This window comes from Amblyomma americanum, chromosome 4 (assembly GCF_052857255.1).
Source record: "Amblyomma americanum isolate KBUSLIRL-KWMA chromosome 4, ASM5285725v1, whole genome shotgun sequence".
NCBI classification, from domain to species: domain Eukaryota; kingdom Metazoa; phylum Arthropoda; class Arachnida; order Ixodida; family Ixodidae; genus Amblyomma; species Amblyomma americanum.
Genome location: NC_135500.1, coordinates 189,289,213 through 189,314,516, shown reverse-complemented (window position 1 = coordinate 189,314,516; position 25,304 = coordinate 189,289,213). Strand labels below are relative to the sequence as shown.

At 54.6% G+C, this 25,304-nt stretch overlaps 2 protein-coding genes across 3 annotated transcripts in view; one reads left to right on the top strand and one right to left on the bottom strand.

Annotated features, from left to right (window-relative positions):
- Positions 1-25,304, bottom strand: part of LOC144128865 (uncharacterized) — a 148,431-nt gene that overhangs the window by 78,085 nt on the left and 45,042 nt on the right. The window lies entirely within an intron of this gene.
- Positions 19,007-25,304, top strand: part of LOC144128863 (E3 ubiquitin ligase Rnf121) — a 283,986-nt gene continuing 277,688 nt past the window's right edge. Inside the window, exon 1 of the mRNA XM_077662635.1 lies at positions 19,007-19,010. The gene's annotated coding sequence lies outside the window, so the exon portion shown is untranslated. The remainder of the gene's footprint in view (positions 19,011-25,304) is intronic.

The following is a 25,304-nucleotide window of genomic DNA, read 5'->3' as shown; positions in this document are numbered from 1 at the left end:
CGCAGTCCTCGAAGCGCCCCTGGTTTGGCTGGAGAGAGAAGCCACGGTGGCGCCACTCAACGACACCCGCTTCATTCAGCTATGGTGCTCTTGTGGGCTTGGACCCCTCTGGGCTCAGGTCGGAGGCGCACGAGCAAGCGTTTGCCAGGCCAATGAAGCTCTGACGCCGCTTCATTGTCACCACACACGGACACCCAAGGGCCTTCAGAGGTGCACCTGCGGGGTCCTGTTTCCACGGATGCTGGGAAGACACTTGGCTCGGAAACCCACAGTGTCGCCACTTGCGGAGAGGCCCCGCTCTTATATCCATAACAGCTGTGGCTTCTCTGCCTTGAATGAGTGGCAAATTTCTCATCTGTTTACCTCTAACTTCTTGCTGGTTTTATTAAATCAAGTCTAGTTCTGTGCAAAAAAATACACAATTCAATTATATGCGACATCAAACTTCGGGGGTCCGAAGTCACGAGCGTCCCACGAGAAGTGCAGCTTCCGTCCTGCGCATCACAAATGGATGGACAACGCGCATTTTTTTTTCCCCACTTAGCGGAAGCAGCAGGCACCAGTCGTAATGTCCACAAACTTACGAGTGCACTCACTGCGCCTACACATCTGTGAGTGGACTTGAGCTTTCTTTTAAATTTTTTTTTTAACGGCGGCCCAAAGCGTCTCGAGCTATGAAGGACGCTGTAGTGGAGGGCTACGGATAATTTCGACCACCTGGGGTTCTTTAGCGTGCACTCACATCGCACAGCACACGGGTCTCTAGCATTTCGCCCTGATCGAAATGCGACCGCCACGGCCGGGATCGAACTCGCGAGGTCAGCAGCCGAACGCCATAACCACTGAGGCACGGCGGTGGGTAAAGTGGACATGAGCGTGAGTGATTGGGTGTGAATGTGTGTTGGCATGAGCGTGGGTGAGTGGGCGGAGGAGAAAAATATTCGTGAGTGAGCGCTAGTCAGCCGCTTCATACGGTGCCGAGAAATGCTCGCAGCGTCCTGGGATGCACTCACGTGGTACAACTTCCATCCCGCGAGAAAACGCATCACAATAACGGCGCGGACAGGACATTGGCCATGGTTCGTGTAAATTATCGGGCAGCTGTTTTCTAATGCTCAATATGGTCCAAACTGCGAAAAAAAAAAAGAAGAAAGGAAATGCCTGCGACTACGCCGAGTACAGCCATCGGGACCGCCTCGGGTAAACAAGCCCACCTCACAGAGTCTTGAGAAGGGAGTCCGACGAACGAGGCTCGCTGGCTGCACCGCAAGCAGGTTGCGGCAAGGGCGGCATGGGCGAGGGTGAAATGAAATGCGTACACGCGGCACTTCATTACTCACTGCCGCCGCAGGTATACGAACGGCTGCACGGTTTTTGATTAACGACGTGCCACGTCGCGTGCCTCGTGTAAAACCCCAATTACAAACACAGAGGCTGCTTGAGGCTGAGCCAAGTATGCAAGTTTGAACACACGAGGAGGAGGCCACACGCAAACACGTCGATTCTGGATTCGGTCTCGCGCGACGCGCAGCAGCGCTGGTTCCTTCCTCGTTGCCGATTCACCGTCGCTCTGGAATGCACTGGGTAAACACTCGGGGGGGGGGGGGGGGGGGGGGGGGCGTCTGGGGGACGCGCTGTCTACGCCCGTACGCGCTGAAGAAGCACAGAACTAAAATTTCAACCACAATGAGCACTTTGCGGACTCAAAATAAGCGAGCGCCCACTGCTGCCCGCAAGCCTTGGTCGACGCTTAACCTCCCAGCACCAGGAGCGGCGTCACTCTCTCTTTATCCAATCTACTTGGGATTCTTTGAAGGAAAACCGAGCACGTAGCACGACTTGTTTAGTCAAGAGAAGAACGCCTATCCGTCTTCGCCCCACCGAGCTCAGCATGGAACGCGGCTTCGCTACACTCGGCTGCTGCCCTCCCCTCGCTCGACGAAAGCGGAATGCCAGCGCACACCGCGGCACACTTGGCGCATCCGTGTGTATGGGCACGTTCTCGCGATGTACCTCGGGAGCGGCTAACTTGGCCGAGGTACGAACGCGGCAAATGCCCCGAGGCGGCAGCGGCTCACGTGTTGGCCCGCCGCACACACACACACACCGGGGGGAACGAACCAGCCGGTCGGCAGCCAAGCAGGCGGGCAGAACCAGACCAGCGCCGGCACGCGGAGTGTCGAGTTTCGAGCGAGCGCTCCTCTACGGGGGCGCGCATGCGGCGGCAGAAGCAGCTATGCGCCAAGGCCGCACGTCGCACCGCGAAGGCCGTCGTAGACGGGAACGCAGGGTACAAAATGCCCACCAGAGAGCGGCAGCGGAGCATCGCCCGCAACACCGCTTAGCACAGCCCGAAACAGTCGTCGAGTCAAGCTTTCCAGCAAGATAGGGGTGTGCAGCGGTGAAGCCGTTTTGAGGGAGTACAGTGTAAGAGCTTGGACAACGATAAAAAACGAGGGCGCACTTAAAGGGACTATGCAATAAATTAATTGAGATTACGTAAAGCACACGAGAGATAGGCATTTCATCACTTGTCACCCCAACGCAAGAATTTTTAAGCTAGCATCAATAACAGCAAAGATATAGACGATTAAAAATTACGCTCCTCCTCTCCCCCCTCAACTCGTACACGAGGAGCACCAGAAAAAAAATAAAGAAAACAGCTCTGTAACTGGTTCCACCCATGAATACGTCATCCGCTGACGTCCCTTTTGCAACTTCCGGATGTCCCTCCTAGCACCCCAGCAGCAGCGTCGGCGGCGTGATCGCGGCGCGCGTCGGGTTTCTTTGCTTGTCGTCTGTTGTAGTTAGCAGTAATGGACCCGGACCTCGAGGCGCGACTGCTCGCTCTTAGGGCCGCGATAGGCATCGAGCCCTATGCGTGCACGCCGTACCGGCTTAACACCGGCGACGACAGTAGCGACTCGGCGAGCCACTGCGAGTGGCTCCGGAACTCCCCACAGGAGGCGGCAGAGGAAAATTGAAACCATATGCGCGAAAGCAATGCCCTGGCCTGCGCTTGCCTGAGAGAGTCGCGCGGTGGCACGCGCAGATGATTTTCACGGCTACCGGAAGTGTGACCGTGACGTCGTGGCTGCCGTGGCTCCTGCGAATGACAGCGTGTGGTGGCCTGGTGACGTTATGAGTATAGTGGCGTCTTTTTTCGCGATTTTAGTTTCAAAATCGGTCACTACGAGCACACCAATCGGGCCGCGAATTTAAAAAAAAACGGTTTTTAAAAATTGATAATAAATTGCCGGCTCAGTTCCGAAGACTCATACTCGGTGTGAATGCTTCTTAGGATCATTTCAAGCATTGAAAACATTTACAAGCGACTTTTTATTCATTGCATAGTCCCTTTAAGGTTCTCCTAAGGGTATTACGCGATAACGTTAATACGTGAATTCCCATGCATGCGGAATTAATCATTCTCGACTTTACGTTCACATATCGCTGGGGGGTCCACATATACCACTCCCAGTGCAGCGGTTAAGCGTTGCGCCCATTCTCATGCGATAGCAAGCGCTGCCACGGGTGGGGCCCGTGAGACCCGGGCTGCTCTTCCGACAAACCTCTCGTGACCAATCATTGGGCAGTTCGCTCAAAACCCGGTGGGGCAGGTTGTGACGACGCCGTAAGGTCACGTCACCAAGGTGTGGCCCACCTAGGCTGCTTCTCCGCGGTTTTTCTGCTCGCGACACCGACGACGACTCCGGATTTCATATGGCCAGAGCCTGAATTATAACGACAGAACTGTTTGCAAATCTACCGAGAATGAACGGCAAGAACTAGGTGTCAGTTTATGACGATGACAGCTCATTGTCCATCTTCCTTGCTGCCTGCCCGACGCGCCCTCGCAAGTGAAAACGCTGCGGCGCGGTCTCGCCTGGCAGAGCAAGATGATCTCCTATTCCATCACGCCAAGGCTTCGTGCCCAGCAAAGAAGTATTGATCTACTTTAGGATGATGCATTGCCAGTAACGAGGGTGGAAAAGAAACTGCCTGATTGGCTAAAGAAATAAAAAGAAGCTATCTACCAACGCAGTCAACCGTCCTGTTATTGCAAACACGATAAGCTGATGAGCGGTTTTCCTGCTTTTGGAACTAGTGGCGCGCTTTGAGTCAACCTGGGTAAGTTTCAAAGCGCAGAAGTCGCTGCCTATTAGACCAAATCCGACTATAAATAAGTAAGCACAGATGTAACTGCCTCAGTCACGAACACGAACTGAGCGAGTAACTAAAGATTGTAATAAGAGACACTACATTGGCGTTTCTTTCATCAATAGGCCCAGAAAGGTTCGCTTGTTCCTTTACACGAACAGAACTTCTTGGTGTCAGGTCGCCGCTCCTGCAGCCATGCTGTGCCACTGCGGAACATAGACGTTTCGAGGCATTCCTCACGCATCGTCGAAGGTTCGGGCAGAATAAGTGACGGCAGGTGGCGATGCAACAAGAGCGCACGTGACAGGCGGGAAAGGAAGGGAACCCAGAGAGGAAGAGATAAATGACTGACGCACATCGTCTGCGGGAACACCCAAAAGCGAAAGTCCATCTTCCAGCTCGCAGCGGCGAATGCCAGGAACCGTTTGTCACGACAGGCACCAAGAAACAAAGCCAGCGAGCAACTTGCCTTGCCGCCACACGGCCCGCAGCCCCACATACACCGCAAGCGTCGCAGAGCACAAGTAGGCAGACAGAGAGAGAGATCCATTACCCGAGGAGGAAGAAGACACGTGCACAGCGACCCGCACGGAAACGAAGAAGACCCCGGAACAGGACCTCTCGAGAGTGACCCCCGGGAAAGTGGCCGCGCCCCATGAAACAAAGCGGTTCGGCTCGCACTTCTTTCACTTTTGACTTCTGCCTCAGTGAGCAGCGTACGACTCTATTGCGAGGGAGGGCAGGGCCCGACAGGGCGGCGGGAAAGGCATAGGGCGAAAGGAAGGGGAGGGGGGGGGGGGGTGGCACGGAGGCGAGTAAAAAACAATCGCGCACGAGAGCAGCGACGTGGGCCTCGGACCACCCGGAAAAATAATAACACCACGTCCCCAATCTTCGGCAGCGGCAGCGGAGAAGAAGCAGCGGCCGTGCAGCAGCAGCAGCCAACACGGGGCCGACGTCGGCCGCCTTCACTGCGCCACAGCCGCGGGCCCCCGCGTCCATTCTCGTCCTCGGCCGCTCGGAGAGAGCGCGTGACGCACTTCTCCCAGATCGAAGAAAGAAAGCAGCGAAGAACACAAAAACAATGGGAAGAAAGAGCAGCTCGAGGCTCCGACTCACGGGTGGTCCTCCTCCTGCAAAGCGAACTGGAGGGGGCAAGAGTGCGTGTGTGTGTGTGGAGCGGGGGGGGGGGGGGGGGTGGGCTGCAGTGCCGCCGGCGCAGAGGCGGACGAGACACTTGACCCTCGAGGCCACTACATCGGCCCGGCGACTTTCCACGATGGGGGAGGGTGGAGAGAGAACGTGAGTACGAAGAAGGGCGCCACAGTATACTACTTACTATCCACGCTCACAGGCAGACAGGCACGGCGCTCACTTAAGTAGCCAACCCCACGGGGCTCGAAAAGCTCGCCGGGAGGAGGGCGAGGGGTTGTCTCGATGATCGTCATTAGGCAACTTATTGAAAAGGTAAATAGCGCGCTTGGCCACGAAGGCGGCGGCGGCAGCGGAGCGAAGGATGAACGGCGAAAGCGAACGAGGAAGAAAGAAAACAGAGAGAGGAAGTAAGAGAAAGCGTGCACGCGTGCGGGATCGCCGGTTGTGTAGAGCAGCTGCTTTTACGTGCCCCCCGCCACATGGCTAAATGACTGTAGCGTAAATGCTCGCTCATGCGTGGTGCCGAAGAAGAGCCCCTGCCGCGCACGGTATCTAACGCTGTGTTCGGGGAGGTCGCCGACGCCAACGAGGCGGCTGGTAGATATAAAGAGCGAAAACGGAGGAAGGGGGGGTCTGGTACACACAAGACCATGCCAGCGGAGCGAAGAAGCCGCTTTCGATCCCGACGCACTCGTTAGATGTACGGAGAGCCGAGGAGGGGAAGGGAGCGACGGGACGCCTCGCTGCTGGTGCGTAACAGGTCGTTGGCGGCGGCGGCCCGGTGGCCCCGTTGCATCGATAGGAGAGTTATTGTCCATCAGAGCAGCGGGCGAACCCAGAAGCCGACCCATCCCACCCCAGCCCTCAAGGTCGATTCAGGGCCGCCAAGAATAACTCTCTCTAGAGGGGGCCGTTCGGCAGGCACGCGAGAGCGGTTGCAGCTGGTATTTAACAAGCCAGCAGGCTCGCACGTGACTGAAAGGTACATCGAAGAAACCGGCAACGTTCGCCTCATAATGCGGTCATGACAAGCGAGCGCATTTCTGACGCCTGTTGAAATGCGTCAGAAAGAACCTGCTCCCTGGTGTGTTCGTTTTTCGGGAGATAGACACGCATGCTACGTAGATGGATGCGACTTGTGTTGGGGCAACAACGCGCGCTCAACAGCGAACTTCGGGAAATTCCCGAATTCAGATGCATGCACGTTGAAGCACCGGGCGTAAATAAAGATGCAGACTGCACCTTTGCAGTCTAACATCCTGTTTAGACGTCTTCCCATCCTGTCTTCCTTTCCTTCACATGTGTAACCAGCTATCCCAAAGGTCTATCCTTGCGGTCGATACCAGCAGAACATTGTGCTCATGCGATGCCCTGACACGAGAACAGCGCCGCATTGGACCCCCTCCTTAGATACATCAACGTTAAAGGGACACTGGGGATAACTTAATGGAATTATTATTACCACTAAAAATTGGCTATCTGGCTCTTCCTCGATGGACAGCCTCGACCAGTGACGTGCGACAACTGGTCTTCTTCTAGCTCGTGAAAGGTCCGTTTTCGGAGGCAGTGCTCTCTTTTTGTTTCAACTTCGGTGCCCTGTCGATGATGCACAGCTTTAATTTGTATTCAGTGTACCTTTACACCGGATTCACCACGATGCTGCAATCAGGGAAAGATTAAATGTGTGTGTGTGTGCTGTGGGGGGGGGGGGGGGGGGGGGGGGGCAGAAAACCAAGCTGAACCCCATATCATTGGACGATCAAGTTTTCAAAAGGTAGCCCAACCTCCAAAAGTTGCCCATTCATCATCCCCTGGTTACAATGCCCCCCCCCCCCCCCCCCCCCCCCACCACCACCACCACCACCACTACTAATGGATGAACAGCATAGTGGTAAAACAGGATACTATAGCTGCAGTTTGGTGGTTTTGCGAAGCGGAATAAGCTCGCGTGTTCGTCGACACGAAAAGCGGCAGCCACTCCAAGGACGAACCCCAAGACGTACGACAAACGGTCGGCATTCCGCTGTCAGTGCACATCCCGCGCCGCACCTGAACACACTGTGCGTGACAGATGGACAACGAGAGCTGCCCTCGGCTAAAGTGTGACGCGGCGATGCCGCATTCCGCGCGACGAGTGCAACTCAACTCTTCCCCATCCCCGGGCTACTTCCGCGTGTTCCGCTCAACGGGATAGACCGCACCCGGGTCGCGCGTGCAGCGGGCGCTGCCACTGCGGGCACGCGCCAGCAACAAATCGCACGACGCATAGGGAGACTCGTGAGCTGTGCATCAGTCAACCCTCAGCCACTCATTGTAGGAACGGAATGCGACTGCTTCAGAATACTCGTGAGGTGTGCATCAGTCAACCCTCAGCCACTCACTGTAGAAACGGAATGCGACTGCTTCAAATTCAGCATGACAGACCGCTGCACGGCGAACCCTTAACTAGTCCCGCTTGTGTGAAGGAAAGGACATTACTTCGGTTAACTGTGTATACATCTATTAACGCGATAGCGTTATGGAGCCCGTGACGCAGAAAAGCCGGCGTCGTCGTCGGCGTCGTTAACCACCAGCGAAAAATCCATGAAAAAAAAAAGATCCCCAGAGAAGCAACCTAGGTGTCCCACCTCTGGCACGTGACGTTGCGGCGTCATCGCAGCTTTCCCACAGGACTGTGAGAAAACTGCCCACCGTGGCAGGTGGCAGTTAAATTAATGATTGGACGCTAGAGTTTGCTCGGGAAGAGCAATCTGGGTTGCACAAGCCGCCACCGGTGGCAGCACCTGCCATCGCGGGGCAGTGGAGCATCATCGCTGCGTCAGCAGTGGTGTGAGGACTCCTAGCGACGTGAAGTGGAGAATGACCAATTCCGTATAGTGGGTATTAAAAAAATTATTAACGCTATCGCGTCATGGACTTAAAGACGGAGCACATGTGTCCCTTCCAATTTTTCTCGGGCAATTTGGAAGAGTCAGCCCGAACAAAACAGACAGTAATGCAACGTGAAGACGTCTAACACAAACAGGGAATATGTTTACGCAGGGAAAGCACACAGCTAGCGCCACCACCAACGCACTTCGCTCTCTTCGCGTTCCACCCACGAGCGAAGCATGTGCGCGGTCCACGTCTACAGTCGTAACGATTTGCAAGACAAGGTGGACTGCGCCTTGCAAGACAAGGTGGACTGCGTCGCTTCATCTGGCGGGGGGTGGGGGGGGGGGGGGTGACAAAGACAAGGTGGAGCCTCTAGCACATGTTCGGTCTGTCTTCTTCGGCGCTGAAAACACCCTTTTGAAATTAATGTGTTGACTAGCCCAAACTGAAGTACTCCTGATATGTAGTAAGCGCTTCCGGTCGCCACTTTTCACCTGTTCTGTACTCTGTTTTAAATTGCCTTTGAACTTTTAGTTCCTCCTTTTTTCATCTTCCCTTTGTTTGTTTAGCACTGCGCCCAAGTTTCGCCCTGCAATACCATAACGCCCTCGTGGCCAGTTCGAAATGCAGTGCACCGCATTCCTTTCGTCCGCGTGTTCCTTGTTTCGCAATCCAGTCGGGGCCATGCCCCGACGAAGCGCAGCCGCATTCCGCGAGGCCTGTGGCAGAGAGACAGGCGCGGCCGGTTATCGTTCGGGCAGCCTCCTCCGCGTTTTCCCTTTCCTCTCGCGCCGTCTCTGTCGTCCGAGGAGACAGAGACGGAAAACACCACGTGTGCTCTGTCTTTCGCAACGGTTCCCACAGCGCACCACGCTTTTGCGCGGTACGTGTATACTGTCTGTCTGGCCCGACGGGTTATTCCGCCTCTCCCATTCACAACCATTTCAATCCTCCAATATCAACTGCTTCTGCTCTCTCTCTCTCTCTCTCTCTCTCTCTCTCTCTCTCTCTCTCTCTCTCTCTCTCTCTCTCTCTCTCTCTCTCTCTCTCTCTCTCTCTCTCTCACACACACACACACACACACACACACACACACACACACACACACACACACACACACACACACACACACACACACACACACACACACACACACACATGTAGATATATATGGGAATTGATTTTTTTTTACAAATGGGTTTTCAACGGCAAAACACTGTACCGGGACTTTATCATTTCAAAAGGGTGTACTATCGGGGGTCAAAAAAACACACTCCCCCTCCAAGCTCCGTACCAAGCCATAGTCCGTGCGGGCGTCACCACTTCGATGCACTCCAGATGTCGAGGCCGGCACGCTGAGCAGGTGTTGACCAGAGGCGCACCGTCAGGTGGCATGCGCATGCAGTGCTGCACAGCTCGGAACTAAGAGAGAGGGGGGGGTCAGTACTTTCACCCCCGACAATACATATCAAGCATAGCAAAGCTTGGCGTAGCACCGTACTCGGTCTCACATCGTGCACAGGGCTAGGCCTGTTCTGAAAAACTGCCTATATCTCAGGCTACACAACGCCCGGGCTCCACCTCAAGGGAATTAGAACAGATAGAATTCTCAGACCCTGCTAATTCAACCGCTGACTTCCTATGGCTACAAACTTATCCTCAGCTCCGCGCTTCTCAAGCCAGGGAAAACAAGACGGAAAACGTCACGCACACCGTAGGCAACGTTTGCCTGCCAAAGGACGTACGACATATTCTCTCCCAAGGGTCAAAGTATGCTACTGAACCCAAGAAGTGGCCAGCTGAACTTCTAGGAGCGGTATTACTCAACGGAGTATACCAACTCGCCCAAGCTTCAGTTATGTCCTGATGATAATGATGATGATTATGATGTTGATGACGATGATGCTTCTCTGCATATCTCAAGCTCGACGATCCTCGAATTTAACGCTTGATCACCCAAAAGCGCGCGCGGTTTCCTACACCGACCGCTACTTTCACTCTATCGACCGCGAACAAGGAAATAAAGTAGAGACAAATAGGCGACCATCGCTCCCCCTGTCGTCTAATTAAACTCGGACAATCTGCCGTACCCCGTGCACTGAACCTGCAGCTCTGCCTTCTTCCTTTCGGCCTGCGAAGCACACGCGCCCTTTACTCGCGACGCTTTCCCACACCCGCCAAGATCCCCGGCGCAGACATGTAGGAGCCTGCGCATGAGGTGCGCTGCAGCTGCTCCCTTGTCAGAGGCCGCGGTCGATCAAATTGCATCAAGATCGGGCAGCGGCCGAACCAACCCTTCCGCGGCGGCGCTTCAATCACCCGTCGCGCGCGCAGTCGCTCGCTGAACCCACGCGAAATACGAGTGACGGCGCCAGGGGAGGGTGTGCCGCCTCGCACACTACCCTTTGCTCTGCCACGCGGAGGCGGAGGTGTCCGATCCCTTCAGTACACATGTACGACGAGCCGCGACAAGGCCGAGCGCGGCTCCTCCAGACGCCACGCCCACCGAGGTGACCTCACGTTCACTGAGACGACCGGCGATGTGCTTCGCGACAGGGTCCCTTTGCATGGTAACCGCGGAAGCATTGCGCACGTCATTGCACTAGTGTCTGCAGCACGACGATTCTGTTGATGGTTTGGTTCGGCTTATGGGGGTTTATAGCCCCCAGGCTATGAGGAACGCCGTAGTGAAGGGCTCCGGAAATTTCGACCACCTGGGGTTCTTTAACGTGCACTGACATCGCACAGTACACGTGCCTCTATAATTTCGCCTCCATCGAAATTCGACCGCCCCGGCCGGGATCGAACAGGCGTCTTTGAGAGAGCAATATGAGAGAGAATAGCTCCCTTAAGACTCATTCTTGCACGTGTAGTTCTTCGGGAGGCTGCATATGTTGCACACAGGCCTGCTGTTCTCCGAGACATTTTCGTTTTTTGCTGAGTCACTCTTCGTCCGGCGTCTCACTCCTCGAGACACCAACTAGCAGGTGGAGGCAGGGTTACGACGCTCTGCTGCTAAGACAATGATCGCCAGAGCCCTCCACTACGGCGAATTATCTCTCCCTTCTTTCAACCCCTCCGTCATCCTTTCCTTTGCTACGCTAAAGATCACCAGGTGCCGAAATTATTCCGGACCCCTCCACTACTGCACCCGTTTCTTTCGCTCCCACCACCCTCCTCTCTTCCTTTACGGCACGACTGAGGTGTTCAACGAGAAGTGAGACCATTAACTGCGCTTTTGCTTTGCTCAAAACCATTTTTTTTTTCGGAGAAAAAAAAAAACCGCCGCGGTGGCTCAGTGATTAGGGCGCTCGGCTACTGATCCGGAATTCCCGGGCTCGAACCCGACCGCGGCGGCTGCGTTTCGATGGAGGCGAAACGCTAAGGCGCCCGCGTGCTGTGCGATGTCAGTGCACGTTAAAAATCCCCACGTGGTCTAAATTATTCCGGAGCCGTCCACTACGGCACCTCTTTCTTCCTTTCTTCTTTCACTCCCTCCTTTATTACTTCCCTTAATTACGGCGCGGTTCAGGTGTCCGCCGATATGCGAGACAGATACTGCGCCGTTTCCTTTCCACAAAAACCAAATTTATTTTTCTTTATTTCACAGATAAATATAATTCATTATCGTTCCCCGGCACAGTCTGATGCAGGAGTTAGACAAAAGGGTCCAAGCTGAAAAGCCCGGAGAGGTCGACAGCGACAGAACGAAATGAGCAACGATACCAGTAAGCAAAGTGGCATACGCAGTTGAAGCACACTCAAAATATTTTTGAGACAAAACACCCAGGGGATCAAACACGCTTCGCGGCTACTGCCTGAAAGCACGAAAGAACTTCCCGCTGATCGCAGACTGCGTTCCATGTAATATACCGGAAAGCACACAGCACGGGCAGGACAGACAGTATACGAGTTTCTTGCGCGCATAGGACGGTCGTGCAAGACGCTCTCTTGCGTAATAACGATTCCTTCGCTGCAGTGAAAAAAAAAAGTATGCACGAGTAGTGAGGCACAATGAAAGAATACCTAGTCGCTACAACCCGGCAGGAGACCGACATTGGATCGAACAGTGCATACACAAACGAGGTGCTCACGACGGGGGACAGCGGCGCGCAGTTACCGCACACGAAAACGTCAATCTCGGGCTGCATAACCAGGGCCGACCAGATGTCTAGCGCACGCGCGCAAACGCAATACCACCCGACGCGTGCATCCCGCAGGAGTGCGTGTGACGGTTACGCGGACAGTTACACGAGAAAGTCAGCCAATATTGACAAGTCAATCAGAACGGACAGGGCGTTCGCGCGCGGGCGGCCATTACCGGAACAGCGACCACTCGACGGAAGAAGACAGCTCCGGGCTACCCAGTATATCAAGGAACCCCGACAGCACAATGTATACGGTTCGAACACCCGGACGGAACTGAGCGAGCTGAGTTGCCGCAAGATCGAACTGAGCATGCCGTCTGTTGCATACACGCGTACACGCTAGAGACGGTAAGTACGTGGGGCCCCTCTATAGTCCGCGCGCACAGAATAAGCGACGGCCTCACTGGCACATCATTGCTATCGCAGCGGGAGAGCAGCCCAACCGCGCTGTGCGGGCGTATGTATAGACAGGCCGGTCGCACACGTACCAAAAAAAGAAAAAAAATCAGTGAAACATGTGTAAATACACGGTCTCCGGACGTGCGGCTACGGCTATCGAGAGGCTCGGGGTAAAGATCAAGAATGAACGGGAAGGAAAAATATACAAGCTAACGGGAACGAACAAAAAAAGAAACGAGGGATACAAGAGAGCCGCGCTCCGGGACCGACCAGATAGATACAAGGGGGCCGCGGACCTTTCGAGAGCGGGCTCTCAAGAAGGCCAGGCACTAAACGGAGAGGACTGCATTGTTACTGCTGCCGCCGCTCTCGGGGCGGAGGCGATCGGACGCGGTCGAATTCGTCGAAAGCCGCGGGGGAACCACGCTGCGTGCAGCGCGTTTGCGCAAGGACACGGTTGCCAAGGTTCGGTCGCAAGCACGCGCAAAGCCCGCTGGGCGTCGCCGGACGGGTTCCTCGAGATGCGAGCGCTCGAAATTTCTTTTCAACGCAGCGCGGTCACAGCGGCCGTGAGAGCCGTGACTTTGTGAATGACGAACCGAATGGTCCCGACGTGGTGCCCCCATCGCCGGCGTCGAACCACTGAAGACACAGGGAGGAGTTGCCAGAGAGGTCGTGCGTGTGAAGAGCACGATTCGACCACTGGCGATCGCTGAGACGAACGAGAGAGTTCAATGTTCTTGGCAACGACCTCTAAATATTATCTTTCTTTTTCAGCACGGAGCCTCGCACGTGGACGCAGAAGCCGAAGAGCTGGCTGCTATAGACCACAAGGTTGCTGGTAGACGTTATGAGACTTGTGCGGTCCCTCCGTCAAAAAAAGGACGAGGCCGTTTGTATTTTGTAGAAGTAAAAAAATAGAAAAACAACATACGCGGGCCGTTCTGAAAACACCGAAGATAACGCTCCACTTGTTTGAAAGAGGGAACATCTATACAGTATGAGCACAAAACGTGCTCAAAAATTTGATTCGGTGTCCAGGACAAGGGCAGAAGCGTACAGAACAATACAAAATTTCGCCCAACTCAACACGGCCGTATACCTGGTGCCACGATGGTGTAAGACCGCGCCGCAAGGTCGACGAGAGCGGCACAGGCGGCGTTGTTGTCCCTTCGACCCAGATGACTTCTCAGCCTGCCTGCTGACCGGCGTTCCGATTGAGCGCAAAAAAAAAAAAGCCGCCCTGCACTCCACGGTGCACTAAGCCGCAACTCGAATACATCGTCCAGCGAAGAGCTCCACCTCAAGCTCGCCAGGTATCAACATCGGCGAAACGGTGCGCATCGTTCGTCGAGACATCGAAAGCCTCGTCTCGAGTGGCCCCACTCTACTCGACGATTCCCGGCCGACCACGTCGCCGATTTTGTCGGTCGTTGCTCCGTTTCATCTATTCCGCTCACCGCAATAGCGTTCGTCCCTTGACGAGCGGACACCGCTTCTATGTTCCGCCACCCGGAGGAATGGGTTACAGAAGACGATATAGGCTTCAACATCAGACGCGTCGGCCACATCTCCCGCCATTGCCGCAGCGAATCGACAGCACCGTTCAGACGCGAACCAGCTCTTTTCGTTACCGCCGCTCGACGAGCGATCGTACGCTCCCCTCCATTCACTTATTCCCGTTAGCCTCCGCGTCATTCCTTCTCCCCCGTTTCTTTTTATTGTACGTTGCAAACGGGGACCTGAACGACCACGGAAGCGAAGCTTCGGGCGCAAGTCAAGGATAAATGTACAGTACTCACGGATTGAAATAGGACATTCGGAGCGCGTGGCCGTCGCTTCATGGAGCGCCGCCCGTAGACGCTCATGGAACCAAGGTGGTGCATTGTGGTATGGCGCGAGAGGGAGAACATCTACAAAGCAGAATTGTTCCTTCCAGTAGCCAATGAGCCGGCCTGTGGTTTACCACATGCCTGCGTGGCACTGCAAGGCTAGCGCTCCGAATGTCCTATTTCAATCCGTGAGTACTGTACGTAATAAAAGCGACGTTCACGGATACCTGCCCAGGTGAAAGACATATACAGCAGCGAGATAAAGCCTCATACGCCCCTGAGTGAACTTTGAGTTGTCAGCCTGTTATACGAGTCGTACCGATCGAGCGCGATAATCGCAGACCTCCCCGCTCTGCAAAACGAAAAAAAAGGGGAGGAAATTTTAAATAGTAAACAAAAGGTAACTAATGAAAAAGTCGCCGTGCACGCAGTACTGCTATGAATCCTTTCATAGCTAACTCTCGAATTCTGTCATATCTAAGCCACTTCCCTTCTACTTCCAGGAGGGTTCCGCAGCGGACGCTGAAGGTCGCCCAGGAGTTCGGGGTCTGCGAGCAAGCAGCCTTCCGGCAGTGCAACTCCCAGACAACGCCTCGCCACGCACGGCCTGTCCATTCCGTCGCGGCGGCCTCACGAAACGGCTTCGTTTCACGTGCGTGCCAGGGCCGTTCCCGATCCGGCAGTCCGAATGCGGGCGGCCGCACAATGGCACATCGCCGACAGGGGAACCCGGAAGGCGTCGCTCCGTTGTTACGCGGTAAGGGTGGCGGGTGGGCGGCGCACCTGCAGCAGCAGCAATGACGCCCCCTCCCCCCCCCCCTTCCATTTGTATCCCTCTGGACCAAAGAGAGCCGCCCGCGCGTCCAACGGGCCTTTCACGAAGGAACACGCAGACAGCGCACGATGACGCTGATGGCACTGCTTCCCTTGCGAGGACCGCTTCGGCACCTCTTGTTCCACCGTCCCGGAGGGTGACCGCGCCGCCGCCTTTTCGTCTTTAGAATCGAAGCAGCATCTCTTGTGACCGCCGTTGGATTGCTTTTTCTAATTTGACTTCATTTTCGTGTTTTTTTAGAACACTGTCGGCACCTCTCTATTCTTGTTTTCCATAGTATAGGAGGAACCCAGTTGTGTCGTTAGCTCTTTTTTTTTTTTTTCGTTCGCTTGGGTGTATGCGTGTCGGCCATTACGTTCCGATAAATAAATGTCAGATGCCATGTTTCGTAACTTCCGAAGGTATATTTTTATATTTTCTTAATTACTTTATTTGCCTATCTTGCTATAGGTGGTATGCACTGGCGCACAGCCGCGCCGCGTCGCTGCGGTGCGCCGTCGCCGGCCGCCATGATTGTGGTGCACGTAGCAGACGAACTCCTGCTCCGCAAGCATGTTTAATGAGCGCGTGGCATTCAGACTGACGTTTGGAATCCGCGTGTATTGGAGATTAGGCCGGTAGTCGCTGGGTGCGATAGCCGCGCGTAACTACTCCGTAAACGAACGCCACTTCGATTGGGCAGCTGCGCTTGTCATCGCTGCTCGAGCCGGCCGAGAAAAAAGGCGCCCCGACGAAAGTTGGTCGCGGATTTGGGTCTCCTCAATTCTGGGATAGAAGCTCAGATAGTAGTCGATGACAGCAGTGCTTCCATAAAACCAGAGAGCCGAATTAAGTTAAGACACATTCGCGAGGAAGTGATCGGTGACCCTGCGCCACACGACAGCTGCGACGCGTCTGCGGTGCTCCTTGCTGCATAACTGTGGACTGCTTATACCTGCGCAAAGCCGTTGACTTCCCAGCTGTACTACATATCTGACTCTGATACAATGCTTCAGATTTTAATCTTAGGTTGACCTGCGATATTTCTGGACGAAGTGCATCCTAAACAAACGGAAGACGGCAAGTTTGCTTAAATGTTGAATGAAAGGATGTGACCTCGCACTTAATTATTTGATCGTCAAGTGAATTATTCAGGCATGCGCTTCGTTTTTCGGTGGAGTCGGGGCCACCCAGGCGGCGTCTTTATATCGTGGACGATGTCAACTCTGCGCTGGCGTCAGGTTGATACTGCAAGCTCGCGAGCTGGTGCGGCAACCTCGATCCCTATACCAAAACAGCACACTAGTTTTTTCACCGTGCGCTGTGTTGTCACATGCCGGCACGGAAAAGAGACACGACACTGACGAAGCCGGGACTATCAAGTGTCAGCTAGGAGGTACTCTCGTGTCGAATTTTGTCAACACGGCGCGCACAGTGCAAAACTGAACTATCATTGCACAGTTTGGTGCCTTATAAGCCGCCGTGGTGACAATCTACGACCGCCTTTGTGCAAAACAGTGACTGCTCCAGAGGGGCAACAAAGCTTCCCAAGTCCGGTCATGTGTGCAGAAGACTCCCACACAAGACATAATCGGTGCCTTATAGTCGGTATTTGCCCGGTGGGCTCATGCACCGCAGACGCTGTAGCGAGGGGCCGGATCACCGATCACTTCCCTGCAAATGTGTTTTGACTACATGCGGCTCTCTGGTTTCATGGAAACGCTGCTGTCATTGACCACTATCTGGGTTTCTATCCCCGAACTGAGGGGAACCAAACCCTATCGCACCCAGCGACTACCGGCTTAATCTCCGATGCACGCAGATTCCAAACGGCAGTCTGGATGCGACACGCGAAGGAAACATGCTTGCGGAGCAGGAGTTCGTCTGCTACGTGCACCTCAATCATGGCGGTCGGCGGCGGCACACTGCAGCGCCGACGCGCGGCTGTGCGCCAGTGCATATACCACCTTTATGTGCAATTTTTGTTACTCTTCAAGTACCTGTTCGTAGCTATTTTTTCCCTTTCTCTTCTTAATATTGTTACGACGAAGTGGCAGTGGAAGACGCAGCCGTGTTGGGCAGGGGTGCGATGTGCTGGGTGATCCGTCGGCTTTCGGCGCCCTCGAAGCGGCGGCATTCTTTTATGATGTCGGCATCTTGTCGCAGTTTTTGTAGATCAGCAGAGTGAAGGCGTCGTCTGCGATGCCCACGAGCACATGTCCGACTTTGTCAGCCTCACTCATCTTTGTATCCACTGTGCAGCACAGAGACAACACATCTTGAATATAATAAGAGAGGTAGGACTCCGCGGATGACTGGGCGCGAGAGGCCACTTCGTCTTCCACTGCCACTTCGTCGTAACAATATGTATCTGGCTCCTTAGCTTGCTTATTCCTGTTTTCAGTCCTTTGTATTTTGTACTGCATATTTGTTTTCTTTGCTTAATCTCCCCCCCCCCCCCAATGTAATGCCCGCGTGGGCCCTTAGGGTATTGAAACAAAAATAAAATGAATGAATAAATCTACGTGCGCATTTTCATTTGCGTGCGTGCACCTGCAGCTCACTCACTTTATTTTATTATCAGCGCGCATTTCTTCCAGCGCGAACACAATTCTTGTGTTCCGTTTGCTTTGTTTGTTTGTCCTGTTTGAAGCGAACGTTCCTGTTTGCGTTGACGTAACGCGGAAGCCAACACTTCTCTTCCAAGCCGCCGCGGTGGCTCAGTGGTTACGGAACTCGGCTGCTGGCCCGAAAGACGCGGGTTCGATCCCGGCCGCGGCGGTCGAAGTTGGATGGAAGCGAAATTCCAGAGGCCCGCGTACTGTGCGATGACAGTGCACGTTAAAGAACCCCAGGTAGTCAAAATTTCCGGAGCACTTCACTACGGCGTCCCTCATAGCCTTAGTCGCTTTGGGACGTTAAACACCCATAAACCAAACTTCCCCTCCGCACCGGAGACACCTGGTGCGGAGAGGCGAACTGCACACGACCGTCATGCAAGCAGCTTAACGGAGCTCAAGCAGCGCGAGAGCACCGATTTTATTGGTGCTTTCTAGAAAGGAAACAGACCAGTATAATAAAATAATGATAGCCGGCGGGGGCTCTGGATAAATGCGCGCACTTCGTACATCTATACTTTGTCCATCATTCCACAAATATTTGACGCTGCATTTTATAACCCGCGTCCTGAAGCTGCGCCATAAAGTTTGTAGGGCACAATGTGCACGGTTCCCCCCATTTTTTTTTCAGAAAAAAAAAAGCCCAGTTCCCGTGAGGTGCAGTCTGCGGATACCTAACATCATAAAGGACTCCACGAGCGCCAGACGTGGGCACGCAGCACCTCGCCAGCTATGACGGGGCAACAGTGCAAGGGCGCACATCCAGTGTCCAGCAAGCACAGAAGCACTTCGTTGAACCTTCATTCGTGGCCAAGTCTTCGGCCACAGGGTCTGATTTTGAGCTGCAGAGCGGTACACTCACAGGTCCCTTGGAGGCCAAAGAGCTCCGAATTGCTAGTGCAATGGCTCTTGTCGCTTTACGGAGGTCTACAGCTTGATAGATAACTTGAACATTTCACTGTACGCCTGAAAACAAACGCTGTGGCCAGAAAACTTCTGACATGGGGGAGGGGGCGGGGAGGTACCGAAGTTTCAAGCCACGAGTTGTTGCAACAGTACACACCTCGACGAGCATCAGTCGCAGGCAAGGATAGATCACGCGTCTATTCACAGTAAAAGAGACTCACGTTAGTCTGCTCGGCATAAAGAAACGGAAGTGAAAAGACGCCGGAACCCCAGCCCGAACCAGTGAATATAACGGGCTCAGTGTAAAGCTCATACATTCCCTATAAAGTGCCCATCATTCACTCCTTGCCGTCCGCCGAAGAACCGCAGCCCGCCGGGCGTTCAGCCGAAAGCGAACGGCGTCAGCCGTGTGGACGCCGCATGTCCCGTACAATAGTCCCCACCGCGCACGCGCTAAGGGAGAAACAGCAGAGGAGAAAGATCGACGAAGAAAGTAAGCAAGTAAAAGAAAGAAGGCGTGCTTTTGGCCGCAGCTCGGGACGTCGCTTAAACGACGCCCAGCGGCGTGCGCGGCCTGTCATAATGCCGCGTCAGCCCCCATGCGCCGCCAAAGAAAAGCTCGCGGCGGCCGAGAAACTTTCTCATTCAGCGCCGAAGAAAGCGACGCCGGCAAAGAGGTCGTTGGCCACGACCAGCGCGAGGCCTCGCTCCACACACAGGAGCGCGCCGGCGAGCAGGTCAGCCACTTTCCCCGAAGTTTTTTTGTTTTCTTTTCTTTTCCCCGCAGGCTCCCTGCTGTACGCTCCATTGTCCACTTACCCATGCCGACTAGCAGCGCATAGCGCGACGAGAACGGGCGAGACAATGGAGATCTCGGGGGGGACAAGCAACAAGGTCACCACCGCTTGTAGTACGAGTCTGTATAGGTACGTACCGGCCGGTTCGTTGCTGGATGAAAGCAATGCGTCGCACACCACGACCTGCCGCGACAGTCGGCGTCGCTAAATATGCGCGGTATTGTCCCGGCGAGCTGCGCAAGAAGCGCGACCCTGTCAGGCGTATGCCCTTCAATGCGCCGTCTTTGTCCAGTCGGCTGTCAGACAACTCTGGTATCCACTCTAGCGGTGCAGTCATAGCGCTTCCTACTGCACATCCTGGTGAGTCGTGCACCCGCAGGCCTGAGAATTCTTCCAAATTAACGGCCATATCCGGTTGCATCTGAACACTCTACAGTAGGGGTACGTCTTCGCAGCGAACTGGCGTTTGTGGACGGAGCGTCAACGAGGCTAACGATGTCAAACAGGTACAGAAGAAAAACAGCATTCTGGGAAGTCATCGTTCGCCGCGATGAGCCAGCGCCTTCCCAACGGAAAGTTCCACGCGTCTGCTGACAAATGCTGCGCAGCCTTTGCCATGAGAGCACGGTTCTGGATGGTTTCGCATGGAAGCAAGGGCATCCCTCTTAACTGACCCAGTACTGCAGGGTACCACTTACAGGCGGCCTATCTTCTTCCGCGGCGAACGACAGCCAATGGACACTGTCCTGTAGAACACTCGACAGCCAAACCTTGTGCGCAAGAAAAAGCAAGACTACAGGGTGTGCCAACACAGGTGACCTTTTCCGACGCTTACAACGACGACTCCTGAAGACAAACTCATCGCGTGGTACGGCAAAGACTGTCCCTGTTTTGCCCTGCGTGCTCTTCGGCAGCGCGACCTCGGAAAGAGCAGGAGAGCTGGGACTGCCGCTGCAGTTCGCGCACTTTGTTCCCGGGTACAAATGGCGCCAAGATAGGCGGGCTGGCAGTGCTTGCTGCCAGGCACAGAAGAGGGCGGTCAAGCTACCGCCGACCACGCAGGGTCCATGAACAAGGTCAGGAAGAGAGCCAGACACAAAACAAGGAAAAATAAACAAAAATGCACAGCCAAGCCGCATATCCTCGAAGACAGGGCGCGAGGCACAAAAGCGTGTTACCGTCTCGCCCGCAGACTAATTGAGGGGACGCCGCCATTTTTACTCCCAATTAGCAAAGTAAAAGAAGAGACAGAGCAGGGCAGAGTGGTGGGGAAAGGATCGAGGAGCGCATACTCATTAACCTAAAATGGCGCATCGCCCGCCGGGCCACGCAGGGACGGGATAAATAACGAAAAAGAAACGATCAAATCTCCAGCAATAAATAAAAAAATAAACGGTCCCAGATAAGACTAATAACTCCGCGCGAGCACGCGCTCTTTAAAATTCCAGGACAGCGGCAGAGCCAAGCAGCAAGCAGGCGCTCTGTGCGGCGGGGCCGCATTAGCTCGCCTCGATTCCGAGCCGCATTTTTCTTGCTCTTCAACCCCCCCCCCCCCCCCCCCCCCCCCCCGGCCTCATCCTCGGCTCTCCAAGATAGCCCTAAACGCTTCGGCGAATACAAACACCCGAATTTCGCTCGCTACACTGGCAGGTAGTAGCCAAGCCCCGCCGGTTTCGCAGATTAAAATAGGCCCCAGAGATAAACTAAAACAAAAAATAGAGAGAGAGATAGAGAGAAAGGGAAAGAAGATGGTAACGGGCGCGCCGCACGCGCTTCGGGTCCAAATTGTGCTACGGGCGACTCGGATAATGCCCGCGCGGCGACCGACCGACACTCCTTCCCGACCAGAGCGGCGCCGTCCCCAGGCGGCCGAATTTGTCTTCCTAGCGGCAGTCATGAAATATATACGCGCCCAGATCACCGGGCGCAATTTGTCGGCGGGGGCTCAGCGAAGATAAGTGTGCGCGCGCGTAAAAGTAAAAACCCGGCTATCCGGGCGAGCACTACGAGAGGGCCCTTCAGCACGTCGAGGGGCCTCGAGGCCCAAAGGTAGCTAAAGCTAGCGGTAGCGCACCAGAAGCCTGCATGCGAGGTGCATTGTTGCGCAGGCAGCGCAAGCGGGAAACAAGACGAGAAAGGGAACATCTCTTGAATTCATTTTTGTGTTTGTTTGTTTGTTTGTTTGTTTGCGCCATATTTTCGGCCGCGGTATGGCATGGCTAAGTGCTCCCTGCCCAACCCCGGAAAACTCGACGGTGGCCAGCATTATACCCCTGTCACACGGCCAGTTTCAATCACCCTCGAGTCGAGGGTCTTCGAGATTCTCAATCGCCATCGAACTCGCCGCTGCTACACGGCAAATCTCAATGGCCATTGAAATGGTTCTCGTGTCTTACGCCACAGATGAGTGGCGCCACAATCGCTACTTTGGATTTTGCAAAAATAACAAAAATAGTTGATAAATGTATACTAAATGCTGAAATACAGGCATACGCGAAAGTCGTTAAAAACCCTTTTAGTTGCACGTACGTACATATGCATACACTGCTGTAGCCACTTTAATACAAGACGAGCCAAAACCAAGCCAGTCCAACTGCGTCGGAGCGCTGCTTCGTCGGGCTTAAGACCGGGGACATCGCCATGATATCTGAAAAACAAGAGCTATTTTTCTCTTGAAACTTTATGCGAGAGTAAGAATGGGCAAATCGAAGGCGAATACAACAGCTTAGAACACGATATTGCTTTGAGGGATTAGCGACGAAGCTGTTATCGCTGTGAAGCGGGCGGGCAGGGTGCCGCCATGTTGTCAACGTTAAGTACGCAAGCAACGCAAAGACTGCAACGTAAAATGAATGCGCTTAATGCGCTTAAAACCAGTCTAATATAATTTTAAAATAATTTTACAGGCTGCTTACATTAAATTTTATGCGAATAATGTTTGTTCATGTTTTTTCACCGTGAATGTGTCGTGTACGAAAGTGCGCTTGGCGCCGCTCGGAGCAACGCTAGCAACCTTGGGCAGCGCTCGAAGGCCCTCGAAATCTCGATGGAGTTCTGCGCTACTCCGTTGACTCGATAGGCTATTGACTCGATCGCCATTGAAACTGCCCGTGTGGCAGCGCTCGATCGCCTTTGAGTCGATAGACTATCGGTTCGAGGGCCCTCGAAATGCCCGTGTGACAGGGGTATTAGACTGGAAAAGCTGCTCAGCAGAACTAACCCAGCGTAGTGAAAAGCGACGTCCCGCGGCAGCATCTCCAGCAGAAACCACGACAAAGCGCCCACCCAGCTCCTGTACCGAGAATCGGCTCGGGCGACGCACACGGTGGAGAAGACGGGTCCCGGCAGTTTCCGGAACGTCACCAAGACGCCTCCGCCCATCTCCCCCTCCCCCCTGCAAAGCGTCCTCCGTCGCTCAGGCAGCCTTCGCAGGAACGCATGAACACGTGCACATGCAGAGACCACGCGACCTCACGTAGAGCCCCCGTGAAGGTCCCCAGCGAAAAGTCCGTTCCGTTCCTTGTCCCGCACTTAGGAACGCCTGGCCACTCTGTGCGAAAGCCGTCGAGAGAAAGACGGCAGAGCTGCAATCCCCGTGACAACTAAAAGCACGCAAAAAGAGGCCCAGTCGGACCTTTTCCCTTCCGAGTAGGAGACGATGGACAGATCGCCAGGACCGGGCCGTCGAGACCAGCAGGAGCAAAGCGAAGCCCGCAAGAAAGACGAAGAGGCACGACGGCGGGGATGGGCAAAACAGGCCCTTGCTGAGCCTCCGCCGCAGTGGTAGTTGTCTGCCGAGATCTTGGAAAGCGCGGGAGGCGACACAAGGCACCGTGGCAGGCTTTGTCACCGCCGGTGCCGAAGGCACTAAGGGCAGGAGCTGCCTGGGTACGTGACGAGGCAGGCAGAAAATCTCCCGCGCCATCTCCGAGCCGCGCACCGAACAAGCACACATGCATGCACAGGCAGGAAGAGGTCTCTACCCCCCCCCCCCCAAAAAAAAAAAAGCAAAGCACCTCTGCGCATTCAAGGACACATATGTAAGTGCTGCGGAGGTTCTTCGGAAAATTCGGAGGAAGGGGGGATGTAGGTCCCGTTTTAGTTCGGGACTGGGTGCGTCAATCGTTGCAAGAGACGGCATGCAACAGAGTCTCTTCTGCAGAGGAAAACCAACGTCCCGGACAAGCACGGCCCCTAATTACTGCCACACTAGCAAGGTCGGGCAGACAGACGCGGGGCGCGGACGAGTTTCCTTAGATAAGGAAATCCTCAGCAATAAGCGAAGATAAAACAAGCGGAGCGGTCACTTACAAGGCCGGCCGGCGCCGTAATGACAGGCGGACAAACGAGAGCGCGCAGCGGGCAGGGAGAAGGCAAAAATAAATAAATAAATAAATAAATAAATAGACACTGCGCTCACACAAGCGGGACCCGAGCAAGTTGTCGGAGGACGGCTGAAGCGGCGTGCAACGGGGCAGCGACGTTCACCTGCGGATGTCGTCCCTCCTCGTCTTTCCGCGCCATTACAAGCAGCTCCCGGACGTTATCCGGCACAGCAATCTCGGGGCGGACACCGGGAGTGACAGTTCACCGGCGTCTCCCCCCTCCCGTCTCCGTTTTTACACTCAGCCCCGTGGAGTCCCGCTTTATCTTTTACTGCTAGCGAGCGAGCAAGTCCACGCGGGCCACGACGACGCAGCAACGACAGCAGCAGCGGCAGCAGCAGCAGCAGCAGGAGTAGCAGACAGTGTCCCGGCACGCACGCCTCTTCATTACAGAGCGACGCTGACAGATGTAGCGAGCAAAGCTTGCGGCTTGTACGTGCTCGCAACACACGCTCCGAACACGTGCTCATTCAAAAATGGCCCCTCTTTAAATTTTCCTGCAAGCGGCATCGTTGTCAGATGTCAACGGATGGGACAGCCGTGGAGGACGACGTCATCCGGATGCGGGACGAGCCGTGAAGTGAGGGGCAGCACGGGCGAGGAGGAGAAGGGTGAAATAAACCGTCCGAGAAAGACCGCAGAGCAGAGAGAGTGCGACTGCGAGACACAACACGCAGCAGCAACTAAAAGATGGCGACAAAAAAAAAAGAAATACAAACGGACAGTGGAAGCGAAACCCAATTCATTATCCCTGGGCGGGGCGGGCGGTAGGCGGCGGGTGCTGTCTTCGCGAACCCGGAAGCCGAAAGCGCTCGTTTTAAGCTCGGACTCGCGGCAGTCCCGTCACAGCGTGGAAGGACGCATCACCCCCCCCCCCCCTTTTTTGTCGCCTCTATTTTTTAATTTCTTGCTAATTTTTTAGAGTACCTTGTCTTCTCGTTTTTGGCACGTTCTGCCCCGCGTGATGAGCGCGGTTCAGTCCTGTCAGCAAGATATTTTTATTTTTTTTACGGCGGACTCTTATCACAGTCCACCAGTCACGACGAAGTTTTAGTGAGTAAGCACTAATTCGATTAGTACCAACCCCGACCAAATCGTCCCTCGCGTGTCTGCAGCTGGCCTACCAAGCGCGAGCGCTCTGTCCTGCAGCTACAGTGTTGTTATTGTTGTTAGCCTATCAAAAGATGGCACGTACCCACACTGGGGGATCGGCCA